The sequence below is a fragment of the Amblyomma mixtum genome, chromosome 5 (genome assembly GCF_055824585.1).
Source record: "Amblyomma mixtum isolate Tamu chromosome 5, ASM5582458v1, whole genome shotgun sequence".
NCBI lineage: Eukaryota > Metazoa > Arthropoda > Arachnida > Ixodida > Ixodidae > Amblyomma > Amblyomma mixtum.
Window position 1 is genome coordinate 62567414 of NC_143016.1, and position 16193 is coordinate 62583606.

Here is a 16193-nt window from a genome sequence, read left to right on the forward strand (position 1 = left end):
CATGCAAACGAAGTAACAAGGTGCGAGACAGATATGAAAATAGGAGCGGTCTCATAATAAGGACAGTGCAAAGTGCAACTAGGTCATAACTCCCCGTCGCCTTAGGCTGCTGGCGCCACGTTACTTGGTAGAATAGGCTATATACACGTGACGACTTGAGAATAAGTATGCAAACTTAGCTATCCCACTTTGCAAATAATTAAACAATCCCATCGGCCTCTCAAAACTGATGTTTCACCGTTTTGAGAAGCACAACTACGCCTCCGCTACACACGCAGTCCACGCACAAAATAGCTGACTAAACGAAGTTACGCACAAATCTTGAGTAATATATATATATATATATATATATATATATATATATATATATATATATATATATATATATATATATATATATATATATATATATATATATATATACAGGGTGTTTCACCTAAAACTTTCTGCAATTTTTAAAAATAAGGTATTTGAATTCGATGCGCGCCTTTTCTTTCATAGCATTGTCAGTAATGTAGTACATCATAATGCAGCTAAAACGTGCTAACTAGCAGGCTTGTTAACTAATATTTAATAGTTAACTTTTAAACTATTACCGTTGGGCTCCTTAATTATTGAGAGGCATGTAGCCCACCGTAAGTAATACCCATATCAGTTTTTAGAATTTCGAAAACGCGGTTACCCTTGGCGCTGTGGCCCAACAAATTTCGCCTACATCGCGCCAAAATACATGCGGTTTGAGAAGCTTGCAGGCAAAGCAACCTCTCCAGTGAACCTAACTCGTCGAGATAGCCAAAATGTGTTGGGCCACAGAGCCGAGAATAATCGCGTTCTCGAAATTCTAAAAATGGATATGGACATTACTTACGGTGGGCTACATGCCTCTCAGTAATTGAGGAGCCCAACTGTAATAGTTTAAAAGTTAACTATTAAATATTGGTTAACAAGCCTGCTAGTTAGCACGTCTTAGCTGCATTATGATGTACTACACCACTGACAATGCTATGCAAGAAAAAGCGCGCATCTAATTAAAATAGCTTATTTTTAAAAATTGCAGAAAGTCTTAGGTGTAACACCCTGTGTGTGTGTGTGTATATATATATATATATATATATATATATATATATTTCCTTTTTCGACTGCCGTTGCAGCGGACTGTAAACGCGCTCCACTACGCGCGCACGCAGGCACCGAAAATAGCACTCGGATGCGAGCGAGACACGAGAGACGTGCGCGCGGCGAAGAAGTGTGCTTCTCCTTCCGACTCGAGTGAAAGACAAAAGCGCAGAAGCGGAGCTCCTCCCCCACGCCCCGTTTTGTTTTCCATATTCCGGCTCGTTCAAAATCCAATATGCGAGGCGCGCTGTGGCACGTTGCGCACGCTTACAAGCATTGCCGTCATTCTTCTTTCTTTTTTTTCTTTTTTTTAGTCTTTCTGGAAGCGCAATTCCAAGGAACCGTGCGCTGCCCGTCCGTGGTTCCCGCGCGCGTTATGAAACGGATTTGCATTCGCGACGCTCAAATTTAGTTTTGCTCCCCGCATTTGTTTTTTATTTGTTTTACGCAAACACACAAACTCAAGCACGCACGCACTTCATTCACAGTCCCTATCGTGTCGTGCATTATTTCCTTCACTTCTAGACGCTCCAAAGTTGGACGTGCACGTCGCAGAGCCGCGCGCGCAACGCCATCTCGCAAGACCCGTCTCTCTCTTCGGAGGGACGACAGGAAAGAAAAGAAGAGAATTACCACAGGGCCACTGTGCACCAGCAAGCACAGGCTGGCGGACGAGTCGCTCGGAGCCGTTCGCTGCGCCTTCCCGAGCCCTTGAGCAAACTTTCGAGCGAAGAGGGGAAATGAAGCCGTTCCGTCGAGAAATATTACTTCGGAGTAAGAAGCTCGCGGCGTCGACACAATCCGCACAATACACGCTCACTAATGCAACTGAAACTCGGACGAGGCATCATAATATGCCACTAAGATTACCCTTTGCTGTTGCCGTGGTGGTGGTGGGAGGGGGGCACAGCGCGGACGGGCAGCGAGTGCTTCGCGCTTTTCTTTGTTTGAATTCTCTTCCTTTCTCACTGTCCTTTAACATAGTACGGGCGAGAAAGTTTTCAAAAGATCCCGGTGTTTCGTTAAATCGGCGAAAAGATGTGATTTAAATTCTACCATGAAATTAAGCGATGCAAACGAGCGTTTATAGCCCGTTTGCGACGGTCCTCACTACTCTATAGCTGCATGCGATCACGATTGTTGCGCCCCCAGTGTTCATGACTGAAGGCCTACTGACGTACTCGTCATACACCCTGCCTTGTGTGATCGTATGCAGTAAACAATACCTAACATCTGCGGTTAAACGGTCTCAAGTCGCTGCCTTTCCATTTATTGCCCTCTTGTTTGTAAGTATTCCGCTAATCTCTTGCACTGGTATCTCCGCGCTAACGGGTGGTCAGGAAATACCTTGTGCTCAGTTAAGAAGAACGCACGGCCTTCAATGTTAGGAGGCTAACTAAAGCATATGAATCTGAGATCAAATGTGCTATACTGAGGTTATTCTATTTCCCGAAGGCCTGACGAAAACACACGCACAACATGTCTCGCCATTTGCAGGCGAGAAAAACTGCACGACAAAAAAGAAAAAAAAAAGGTAGTCCCGGCTCTTTTCGCAGCAAAAGTAATGGACCGGAAGGAAATTTTCGGAAGTTTGACTGAAATTAAAAGCCGCGGTATGACGCATTCAGTCAAACGCATTTGAATGCGTGAACAGAACTGGGGATTGATTTCGCCGTGTCAAATAATTTTCACGGCGAGATCAAAAAGCCAATTTACTTCGGATTCGGCAGCGTTGCAACTGTTTGAGAACGGTACCGTTCAGCCAGGTATATGAAGAAAAATTACAGCTGCTTGCTTGATGGACCCATCGACTATTTCTTCGAAATAAAAAACAACGCGCGGAGGAGCGCTGGCTTCTCCGCCTCTCTACCAATACTGCACTGTGCCCGGCAGTACTTAAGCACTTCAATTCTTCTTTCTCGGGCGCGTGCCCACACTGTGAGGAGGAGTTTTCGGACACCTACCACATGGTGTGGGCATGCCCTTCCAATCCTGCCTACCCACCCCACCTCCACCCCACTCGAGAGGACTGGGAAGCTGCCCTGCGCGGCTGCTCCGAACTCCATGCCCAACAGGCATTGGTAGCTAGAGCCCGGGCCGCTGCGGAAGCTACAGGGATCCCGGCCTAGGGATCCCTCCTAGTGTTTCTAAGGGGCGGGCCCTTCCGGCTCGCCCCATCGACCTCTCACTGTAAATAGAAATAAAAGTTTTCCTCCTCCTCCTCCTTCCGCAAGACCGAAGCCCTGCACTGACGTTTAGACAGTTGCACTCTGCGACCACGGAAAACGGGCCCCCAAATGTCTCCATTTCGCATGCAGCTCTCGAGGGAGGGACGGTTCCGTAGCCGTCTTACGCGGCTATACAAAGACGAGCAGAGAAGGCTTCTGGTAACCACAGAAAAGGGGGAGAGAGGGGCTGACGAACCGATAAAAACAAAAGCGCAGTGGCACAAACTAAAGCCTACAGCTTTTGTCTCGTCCCCTACTTTCCAAAACTTAGTGCACGCGCGCAAACTTCCAGAACATAACATTTTAACATTACCTCAAGAAGGGGACGCATTCGGGTCACGCCCGTCCTCCCCTTCTCCGCAAGCGGCTTGCTTTAGCAGCTGCGACGTTGACAGAGGGAGGTGGGCCCGGCCAATCGCGTTAAGTAAAGAACGTGTCAGGCAACGGGGCTGCTCGAAACTCTTTCCTCAGCCACCCGGCTCACAAACAGCCGGCACGGGGCCGCCGCCAGACGGTCGTTTATCGCCTCGCACAAAACCGGGCACAGCGCGCGAGTGCGGGGAGGTGGTCCCCACGGCGCGTCGGCTGCAGCGGGCACCGGGGAGCCCGCACAGCGCGCCGAACGCTGCTCCCAAACGATTCCCCGGACGAATCGGTGCAGAGCCGACCTTCCGGACGTCAACTCATGAATCACGTGGACTCCAGTCGGAGTTTGGAAAGGCGGGCGTGCGCCGCCCCGGACAGACGCTGTATGCAGTCGCGCACCGCGTGGAAATGACCTTTCTACCCGCGCCCTGGACACGGACGGGTGGCATCGCGGGTCCCCGGCCGCCCGAGACACCACACGCGGTCCCAGATAAGGCCGGTGCTCAGTCTAACTTGCACTCCTCCCGGATCGGGCACATTTCGGCGCGCACCTCCAGTCATGCTCAGAAACAAGCGGCGGGAATAATCGCCTGTGTGCGGTACGCCGCGACCACGCACAGTCGGACGCGCACGATCGAAGTACAGGTAGAAAAGCTGTCTCGACGTATAGTATCAACGAGCAGCTACGCGGTCTACAATAAGCAAACGAAGTCTATTAAGAGCACGAAGTTCGGGACGAGGTAATTAACTGCTACGTATTGAATGACGCACTCTCGTAACGAGAGGGGAGAGACATAAACCGCGAAACTAAGTTCTTCAACGAACAACCGCCGCGTCTCTAAGCTTTCTCCGATTTCATCAGCGCAGATGCAGCGCTCTCATCTCCGCGGTAGTAGCAAGGAAAAAGTTTTACAGCGGCTCAGCTGACCTGACAGTAGGCTGACCTTGCAATTGTTTCATAGCAGGAGAAGTTTGCTCCTGACAATTATTCATTGTAAGCATTCAGCATTCAGCTGTTCTTTTTGTAAGAATGTTCAATCCCCCGTTTCTGAGGGAGCGCACGGAACAGGGAAGGAGTTTGCTCCAAGGAAATTATTCGCCGAGTGAGAATCGTGTTGCGCTCCCGCTTGAAATAAAGCTACGGAGCAGTGCAGCGGATTGCGGAAACCAAAATGACAGGGGCGATGTTAAGCCAGAGGAAGAGAGGAGAGTCGGATACTACGAGGGTCAGATATGTCCTAGCTTAATCATGAAGAAAAAATGGGCAGGAATTCACGCGAGAATAAAATTGAATAATGGAATTGAGTGGGCGAGTTGGTTTTCCATCTTGACAGTGAAAGCGCTCAGCAGGACAATGTATGTCTTTCCAAGTATGTCTTTCCTTTTCTGTCGTCCTTGTCCTTTTGAGCGCTTTCACTGTCAAGAAAATAAAACGCGGCAGTTGGAGAAAGAGAATCAAGTGGGCGGACGAGTTTAGGTATTGTTTCCGGGGATATAGTGGCTGGCGGAGGGCAGGGTTAACTGGTAATCAGTGGGAGAGGACTTTGCTCTGCAGTGGACGTAGATGCACTATGATGATGCTTATGATGATAATGACTTCACAAAGTGCCCATGGAAGGAAGAAACTCTGCAATATGGAACAAAGAAAGAGGAGGTCGTAGCCGTTCTTGTAGAAAAGGAGCAGTGGAAACTCCAAAACAATGCTTTGTTTGCAGTGCGACGTTTGCACCGCCTTCTGTTCACATGATAAATTCTGTTGAAGACTGAGTCCCGATTTTAGCCGCACGAATTGTTTGCTTCTCCTCAGTGTGATATGTTGTCCATCAGTTTTGAAAAAAGGAAGAAAAGAAATGTCACACAGAGAAAGGTCTTTTTTTTGTTATTTAAAACTTCTATATCGGGAAAAAAAGAAACGTTGTGGTTTAAGACGCACTTACCCTCGTCCAATGCACGGACGAGGACTGCAATATAATCTGTGCTTCTACATACGTTGTCATTCCGCGGCTTTTGAGGAAGGCTGGCTTCAGCACTGTAGTCAATTAAAACGACGAGACAGCGATTATATCGTAGTTTTTCCTTGCCTCATGTGACCGATAACCTCTATCTGACTGATGTCACAGCTATCGTTCGGCCGTTGAAACCGAAACAGCATGACAGAAAAATTCGATTATAAATTGTTTAGCGGTCCTAGGTGAATACCACATGGCGATTCATGCAACAAAACATGCCACAAAAATTAGGCGTCTGTACTCCTTTTAGCTCTGATGGAGGTTAAGCTGATCTGATGGAAGTTGATGAAGACGGCGACGTAAATGTACAGCGCGAGTATTGCAGTTATGCCCCCTGGCCAATCCCCCGCCAGGGTATGTGCCATTAAGCCTGAGGACATCATCATTACTGCAGTTTAACACAAGGCGCGATCGGCTGCAGCGATAGCGTAGTGCTCTCGTGCAGTGGCCAGCGAAGCTGATCTGTTAGCGCCGCCGCGGGTTCGAATCCCAGTCGCGGAAATATTTATTTTATTTCTGCGTCGTCAATGTCAGGGACGCCACAGAATTCTTGGTCGGATCTGACCCCGCGAAGTAATTGCTCTCGCATTAAAACATCTGGGCGAGGCGTGCATTAGCGTTACGCAATTTAATCCCCAAAGACAGCATTTAACTGGTTCACGCGCAAGGGGAGCAATATTCAGACGCCGACATGCCACGACGTTGCAACTGCTCTAGTTACGCAACGGGGGATGAGATATGTATACGAGCAAAGCAAAGGTCATCAATTGCACACACACCAACTGGCTTGCGTCCACCGAAACGCCATATAGGGCTAGGAAAAAACAGTTCTTTCGAAAGCCCGCACTGGCATATTTACCAATGCATCCAATGTACACCCTCTTAAATACACGATGACCTCACTCGCCATGTGTTCTTATATGCACTAGGGCCATATCTATGAAACAGTAACGCGAGCACCAAAGGGCAATTTAGTTCAGGCATCAAAATTCAATCAGGTCTACGGGCGGCTGTAACCCCGTGGGGACTCCGCATGCTGCAAATTTAATATGCCCCGCGGTCGACGTTTATGGCCAGGGCGCAGGCATCGATGGGCGAGTATACTCCGGCGGAATATTAGCCTCATGGTTTGTGCAACGACATGACCTGGCGGGCAAGAAAGCAATTTAGATATATAGCTACAGTGTAAAGCATGGATATGACATACGTAAACGACTGTTTATGCCCACGAAGGTCGACAGAGACGCAGGGTAATGACTTCATGCAGCTGCCAAGCACACAAACGAGACAGCTCGTGCGCACTTTTTTGTTGTTGCGCTAGGCACAAATACGCAAAATAAATGGAGTAGACAAAATTGAAAAAAAAAAAAAAAAGTTCTGCGAGGACAAAAAGTCAATTCACATGACGAGAGAAACTCTTATGCAGAATAAAACCCAAGTTTCGAATTAAGAAAGCGACGTTTAACGAAAGGAGTATGCTCGCTAACTCCCATAAACGATATCCACGGTACGAAAAATAAACAGCGAACAACATGCCCAACACAAAACGGACAACTCAAGAAACCACGATGCGTAGTAAAGTAATTGCGTTCCCTGCACGTTAGTTGGTATCCTGCATTGCACCAGTTTCCCTTCCAGCCGAAAGCAAAATCTCTGCGTCCATACGATGCGCTTCTCAGCTGAACAAACTTACGTAGTTAACTTGCGCTGTTACGGGAAAAAACAGGATGAGCAACTTCCACCCGCGATTTCGTATATTCCAGCTGAGTCAAGAACGTAGCAAAAAACAAGAATGAACCCCAATCAAACAATTACATTATTTTACAAAATGCCCAGCCGAGTTTTGTTTATTTCTGCAGAAAACGTTCCGAAACCATGGCATGCGTAGACCATCAGCGCATGGGAAGGGTTAGAATAGTCCTACTGTTAAAGCCGTTCCTGTTTAAACCTTTAAGGCGGTAAAACAGCGCAAGGACAACCATTAGTAGTCAGCCGCGAACATCAGAATCCGTTCAGACGCAGCCTCAAAATCAGTTCGTTAAAAGAACCATAACATTCAGGACTACTTAGTTATTCCTCAACATGGCAATCAAAGGGCTGAAAGACTGACTACTCCTCGGCTTTCCAACGCGCTACCCGGAAACACGAAGACCCTTATCATGGACACAGTTTCGCCTTCATTCAGCCACGTGCGGGGGGCCCATTAGACGAGAGCACGAGTCTCGGGTCGCATTCCAACTAGGTCCGAAACAACGCGTGCAGCACGCGCCAGCCTCGAGTAACGAGCGCGGCGACAACTCGAGTCCAACCAAGTGCTCTAACGAGCTCTCCGCAACGAAGACACGTAGTAAAGTTCGTTAAAACTGCTCCTCGCGGCAAGACGGGCTCACCTTCAGCAACAGCCTGAGGCGAATTCGGGCGAAGAAACGCATGCCGCTCGACGGTGGCGCCTAGCTGCCTCTTTCTCTCTCTCTCTCCTTTCTCAGTCTCCCCAACGAGGACGCTCTCCGGGAACTGGCGAGGGCGGCGAAGGGTCAGGCAGAAAGCCGGGCAGCGGCAGTGGATTACCGCGGGGACCAAGGCTCTCTCCGAGTGACGACGCGGTAACCTCGACGCACGCCGGCCGGCGATCGGGAGCGCGCCTCTCAACAGCTGCCGCGGGACGACGCCGGAGCGGGGGGAAAAACGCCGGGAGCGCGCTCCTTCCAGCGCCACGACCGAGATCGCAACAAACCGAGCCCGGCGCGCGCGCCCTTCCCCTCCCCCTTCGGCCCCCTTCCCCCTTCACTTTCCTCCTCTTCCCGCTGCCCGGCCTTCTTGCGCCGTGCTTCCTCTGCACCTCCTCTCCCTCTGCGAGCTCTCATCCACCCGTGCTTCTGGCTTCTCTCGCGGTCTTCGCTCGTTCCGGAGCCCCAACCTCGGAGACGAGAACGGTCACGTGGGCAGGTTGCGTTCCCCCTTCGCTCCCCTGTGACCCTCCTGCTTCCGTCCCAAACATATCGCTGGCTAGGCACAGGACGAGAGGGCCTCTCCGTCGAAGCGGAACGGCTCGGGGGTCGTTTTCTTGCGTTATGGATCGGTTGAGAGACAGCCTAATCAGCGGATTGCGAAGCATCGGCCTTGTGAATAGAGACAAAAAAAAAAAGGTACGCCAGCACTCGAAAAAAATAAAGAAAGTAAAGAACGCGCAAGCGCATTAAAAATATCTTGATTTCTTGACGTTACCGATGTATATACAGGTAACGCTCTGATAGAGAGTTACCTTGGAAGAAAATCAATTCCTTTTTTTTTATGCAGTGCGTTATCGATGACCTTATATTTCGCCTATTCAATACGTTTGCCCTTTTTTCTTTCAACCGTCAGTCATTCGACGCAAAAGTAAGAAATCCCATCGAAAGGCTTCCTCCGAGCTATTCACAGGAGCGCTTACTCATGAGCGAAATTCGGTCCGCATTGACCGCTATCGCTCCACCACTAAGAAGACACATGGGGACAACTGCGGCCGACACTTCATACACTTCGCCAGCCAGTAACGTTACCTATGCCCTGAGGCCGAGCTGGCCTCCCAACAAATAAACAAATCAAAGCAACAGGCCATGCGGTTGTCACCAGTAGGGTCTATGAGGACTGCAGGGACAGACCAACGTTGCTTTTTCTCATACAAACTCGGTCACGAAGTGAATTAGAACACTTTCCCTAAATAGCCTCCTTCATCTGTCCCTCTCTTTAAGAGATAATTCGAGCCGTCACCACTCCACCCGAGTGGAGGGAGCTCGTCACGACCTTTACAGTCCACTAGACAGCGTCCGGCGTCAAACGAGACCTGAAGCGGCGATCGCCCCGGACCCTCACTTTAGCGAGCACGGCCAGGCGTTGCACATCAGTTTTCACGGTTGTTGCCTTATTACCTCATTAGCGACCCGCAAAGGCCCTACACGTATCCGCGCTTTCCAGCTACCGATGATCGCCCCCTACCGCCTGTTCACGGTGCTCTCCGCTTCGGGCGATCTGAACAGTCGTGTATTACACCCACCCTAACATCGCCCAGCGCTGCAGACGCGAGACCTGCGATAATTATAATTACACCGTATCGCGAAAGCGCGGGACCGTAAGGCGCAGAGAGCACGGGCGTTGCGAAATCGAACGTGCACTTGTTAAGTACTTTGCTTCTTTTTGGACGCTACAGGACTAAAATCGAAGAGCCCTCGCAAAGAGTCCGGTACCGAAGAGTCAACAACGCAACACGCGGCGCATTCAATGCGTACGCTGGAGAGCTTTCGAAAACAGAGCCAGCTACTCGTGCTTGCGACACGAGACCAGAGCTCAACCGCTAATTAGGACAACTTTCCAAACAACGGGAGAGTTATCTGCATTTGTGGAAAGCTCCCCAGTTATCGACCAAGCTACTAATAAGCACAAAAGAGAACTATCAGAAATGTACAACTGCCAATATGTCGATTTATTTTTTTTTAGTCCGAAAAATAGGAATTGAAAGGAGGAACTGCGTGCGTGGGAAAAGAAAAATCTGCAGGAGAAACAAACGACGAAAAGGGGCGGGTTGCAAATTGCACTTTTTTTTTTTTAATTTGGCTTCAGTATGTAAACCACGAGTCCTTAGAAAGAAAAAAAAGTTCGTCTCAATATCAATTAACAGTACCCGGTATGTAAAAACGAAGAGCATATAAGCCGCACCTTGAACAGATCTGCTTTAAGAGAACATATAAAAGAAAAAAATCAACTAAACTTAAAGGGTACAACTCTGTTCATTATTGTTTTTACCTGCCACAAACGTGCACAAAAAAAAAAAACGACGCGATTATTCCCACATCGGAAGCTTCAGTAGAAACAGTCGCAATGCCACAAAAATCGTCAAGACATTTAATATGCGGTCAGAACGCATTATTATTTCCACTGCCCATGATTGGGTTTCATCTAGGACGATAGCCATTAATAGGAACCCGGCGCTATATTCCCACAAAGAGGAAAAGATGCTGATATCTGCATGTTCCGGCAACCACTAATTCGCCATCTTGAAGGCAACCCCCACCCCTTTCGGTTTTTACAAGCTGAACATAACAAATCTATTAGTGCACGGATAAAAGTGAACTGAACCTTTGGTCAGAGAGAAAACATCCGAGAATACTCGCAGAGCGCCCGCGACCGACCATCGTAAAATTGAAAAAACAAAACAAAACGAACAAGTAACGAGGACCTGCCTTCGAAGTAAAACTCTCAAGTCAGCAGCTCCGAACACGACGCATTTCGCACAACGACCACGCGCTAAGTGCGCCCTAAAACCCCCTGACGTCGTTTTTGTGCGTCGGTGTGCGCTCGCGCTACCACCGGTGCAGCACGCGCGTTTCGCCGCACTGCAACCGAGCACCGCGGAAAAGCCCAACGGCCGAGCAGCTGCGTAGGCACCTTTTTTGCGGAGGGTCGGGGGCGAAGCGGTTCGAGGCCGCCCACCTCCTTTGTTGTCGCGCCGTCCTAAGAGTGGCCAAAAGGCGCCGCCGCAGCATTGCAAATCACGTCCGGGAGCCGCCGCCTCGGCCGCTAACTTTATTTCTCCTTGGGCCTCGCAGCGCCCATTACGGAGGCCATCGGTACGGCGCGAGGTGCCCCTTGCGAGGCGCCTTTACGAGCGCCGATTTTATTGCCGCCCGAGCTTGGCCCCCCAACAACGAGCGTGCGGCGGAGAAACACGACGTGACTGCGCTAGAAGAAGGCCAGGCCTCGCGGTTAATTGACTAATTACATCGAGATAATTAAGCACGCACGACGCTGCTGTACACTGTCCTGAGCAGGAAACAACCCCCCCCCCCCCCCCCCCCCCCTCCCCAGCTACTCGCGAGGCACTCCTTGCGGCTCCGAGCGCAGCTCAAGCGACTGGCTTAACTACAAACGCTCCTGAAGAAATTTCGGAGGACGTAGGAGGAAGAAAAATGATAAAGCAACGCTTTAAATTTGCAAGCAGTTCTGTGCTTTTAAAGCAGAACGGCGTGGTTTTCGGCGCAGTTTGCACGATCCGTTTTCACAGCAGCTGGAGCCAAACGATGGACTAATGCCCTGTGGGCAGCTCGAATGCCCGCTTTAATGATTTCGAGAATAACCGAGTGAAGATAGCCAACAGAACGCTAACTATTCCCTTCATGCGTGCATTTGAGCAGTTGAAGCAGTAGTAACCATAGAGAAAAAAAAAGAAACTTCAGACAACCCTGGTGTGCTCCTTTAACCACTTGTAAATGATGGAATAAACGCAAAGTATACACCAATAAGGAAAACACCAGAGACAGAAGTAACCCTCGAAACACCAAAGTGGCTGACACCATCCCTTTTACCAATGAATATGTGCAAGTCATTAGTCAAACCACAATATAAGCCGCTCCATATCGCTCATAAAACCCCGCTACATGCCAGAAACATTGAACACGCAGACAGGCTTCGTTTAAACGCGTGAAAAAGTGCAAAAGTAGTGTAAATAGCCTACGTTGCGCCGCGTTTCGGCCACGAGTCACTCAGCGGGAACGAAGCCAAAACTGACGGAAAAAGGAAAACTGAAAACAAAAACTAACTACAACAAGTGTCGGCAAATTTGAAATAAACACGCGCATAAGAACTGAGACTAGTCTGCTCTACCTTGCGCACTAAAAGAAGTACCGCGGTTGACCGGCTGATCACGCTCTTATGGCTGCTAGAGAAATAAACAGGGCGAAAAAAAAAAAGAAAAAAGAAACGAAGAGTGGTCCCACAGCGATAGCTGTTACACAACGATTACTCACACAACGTACGGTAAAAACCTCTGGAGAATGTCCTTTCCGCCCTTGCGCCGAGAAGTGCAAGGAACGACGAAGTCGTGAAGGAGGGTTATCCACACCATCAGTATAATGGCGAAATAATTATGCGGGCAGAACCAGCAGGAAAAAACAAAACAAAAACAGGCAGTGACGTCGGAGCTGTAACCGCGCCCTCGACAACGGCTCTCCCCTGAGAACCAACAGCAAGACCAAGGAGTGACGCGAGAGAGAATGACGGTCAGGTTTTTTTTTTTTTTTTCTACAGCATGGACCTAGCAGAATAAAACGCACCTCGTCCACGTCACAACTTGAGCACAAACCAAGAAACTGGTTTCTGTGCGATTCTTCACGTCGTTAGGAGGTTTCAGTCAAGTACTATATTAGTCCGCGCCCCGATCATTGAGGCTATCTCCACCTAATTAAAGGCGAAGGCAAACACTTCTTCTGCCAGAGATAAAGCCCCTCTCAAAGAAAACACGCACGGTGTGAAGGAGAAAGGTTGTTCTTACCCATAGTTATTACTAGTAGACCTTCTATAATCACTGCATGGATTTTTATACCTATTGTTCTTCGATAAATTGCTTCTTCAATTAAAACAAAGCAAGGCACACTTCACAATGAATGCTTATAATTGTTACGATTTTGGCCAAACTTCTCGACCTACGTTGTGGTTAATAAGAACAACGGTAAATGTCGTTTCCAGGATGGCGACAGCTAGCCCCAGCCATACTATAGAACTTATGGGACATCTAACCTGATACATGGCAAGCTCTTTCTAACTGCGTAAGTATACTACAAGAGCTTGATTCTCAAGATCAAAGACTACAAACCATTCGATAGAAAAATTATTTATTTATTTATTTATTTATTTGTACCTCAAAGGCCCCGAAGAGCACTGGGTGAGGGGGGCAAATCGAAAAAAGGAAGGACAAAAAACATAATATCGGTACAAGAACGCGGTACAAGTCAAATACATGACAGGAACACGAAATTTATACAAAACAGAGTTAAAATAACATCAGACACGAAAATAGAAAAAAAAAGCGGAACACGAACATGTGAAAAAAAAAAGGGCAACCAGGGGCAACAGAAGAAGTGGTAAATGGGAAAACAACGTTAAGAGAAAATGAAACTGTCGTACATTCTGAACATCACTAGGGTAATAAATGTAAACATAGATGTTTTTTAAACTCACCAGGATCACTGAAAGAAATTATGTCGTCAGGAAGATAATTCCAGAGTTTTATTGCTCTATTTAATGCAGAGGAATTAAATGCTAGGGTCTTCCCATATATCCGGTTGAAGCTGAGTTGATTGTGTAAGCGTTGTGAAGAGCGGAAAGGTGATTCCAGAGGTAACAACGAAGGACTGGTGTGAACATATTTATGGAACACAGAAGTGAAATGGAGCGACGAATAGCGCTAAAGCCATTAAACACTCTATCATAGCAACCCAGAATGCCACAATATGGATCAATGTGCAGTGAAAAAGTGGTCATTTTCACCGGAACAGCGCGCACTAAGACACGGACACGAAGGGAGACACGACACACACGAGCGCTGTGTGTGTCGCGCAGCGCTCGTGTGTGTCGTGTCTCCCTTCGTGTCCGTGTCTTAGTGCGCGCTGTTCCGGTGAAAATGAGTTACCAACTTGCCCAAGCATCTGTTTTAACGAAAAAGTGCTGCTATGTTCGCCACCATTGCAACCCAAAAATGTTGACCAATAAATCATCAACCAAAGCAGAGCAGGTAACGATATAATTAACGCTGCACTTTTTTTCCCGCAGGGCACACGTAAGGTGTTTGTCGCAGCTTCAAAAAACAGAAAAGAAGCTTTAAGGCTTAAAAACGAAAAAAAAAAATATGGCAGAGTAAAAGCGCAATCTAGCGCTGACAGTGTTTGCACGTTTGTAACGCGTACGACTACGATAATTAGAGGAGAACAATAAGTGTGTGCAAAGGAGAACCATCATAAGTAAATTACGTACGAAAAACGACACTTCCCAGCAGAAACCAAAAAGAACTCCATGAACTTTTACTTCATTATTCAGGCCGTTAAAAGTTGTCTCCCCGGATCTCCGTTTCAGGAAAACAGAAAAAATAGGCGCTAAGGAAAGGCAAGCACACGCTACGCCGTGTTTGTTCTCATTAACATGCGCGAAGGCTTAATTATGTTTTCAGCCAAAGTACATTATACTATAAGTTACCGTTAGCACACATATGGAACTCACGGAACCAGCGGGAGAGAAAATGAAGCACGAGAGGCACCTATACAAGCGCAATAAACAGACGACATTAAGAAAAGAACGCCTCGGTATATAGACACGCTTCTTGGAGGTGTGTTCGAGAACAGGCTCAGGAGCGGAATTAAACGCAAGTAGCATTCTCTGCATTATCACACTCTTTTCTGCAGCCTTCACTTCTCCTTCAGCAGGGCGGCAAGAAATGCTTGCTGGCAAGGTTTCCTGAAAACGAGATGCTTAAACTGCCGCACACATGATTTATTCGATGGGGTACCAAGGCAAGCTACCTTTAAAGTTACGCAGTCCAATAATCGGTGACAAGACAACCGACAATAATAATGAGAAAATAATCGAGGTATTAATGACAAGAAAAAAGAGTCAAGCCTTTACATTGTGCTGCGTACCGCGCAAAACTTTGCGGAACCTGTCGCTGAGATGCTCTCTGTTTTTTGCTAAGTGTTACGACGACCGATAACGCCTCAGACCCGCAGGCAAAGTGTGACCGTCTGGACAACCTCAACGATCTCAAGGGACGCATGGTACCGTACGTGGCGCTGGTCTCGTGACACCACGTGACCGTCGCGTGACCTTCATGTGACCTGATGTTGGCGGTATACGCCCTGAATCCGCCGGGGAGAGCTCCGTATAACAGCCTTCGCTTCAAAAAGGTTAAAATATGATATACACAGGCTATCACTAGAGTTGACCACCATCAGCTGTTCAAAGACTAAATAAATCCCCCTCCGCCGTTTGTTACAACGCTCCGTGGTTGCAATCGATTTCTACGCCAGGCGGTCCGATGAGCGACGCCATGGGAACGAGAGGGTCAAGAAACGCTGTCACGCGAAGCAATGAGATTTCATACAAGTAGAAATAAAGTTTTCGTGAGCTTTCCGCTAATAACGTGCGTCGTACGCGTGGAAGCGTTCGTTTCGTGTCGTGTGCAACGAAAACCGAGAGACATGAACGATCACACAAAAAGCCTCAACGGCTTTCGTTTCCCACATAAGAGGTCATCGCGATTCGCGCATTTACACAGAGTCCCGGAATTTACGCGCCGTGTCGGCTGATGCTCCGTACAATTCGCTTTATTTCATATGCCAAGAAAGTTCTCCTGGAAAGCGACGATGAGCCGAAACTACTAAGAGTAAAACAGCAGCGAGATAAACGGGCGTCTTGGACAGAACACTGCGTATCATATATCAACAACTCGCGCAAGGAGTTTCTTTACCGCGAAGCGTAAGCCATATATTATAAATCGCGCGGAAAAAAAAAGCGCGAAAAGAAGAGAGCGCCGGGTGCATCGCGTTATGATACTCCTCATGTTCAGCCTGGCTAACTCATTTGACAACAATAAAAGCCCAGTGAAGCAACCATTTACGAAACACGCCGTGACGCGCAACAGCGGGGGAAGAACACACACACACACACACGCGCG

General features: G+C 48.2%; 1 protein-coding gene across 13 annotated transcripts in view; it reads right to left on the reverse strand.

The window, feature by feature from the left end:
* dlg1 (MAGUK family member discs large 1) overlaps positions 1 to 16193 on the reverse strand; it is a 559794-nt gene that overhangs the window by 183088 nt on the left and 360513 nt on the right. The window lies entirely within an intron of this gene.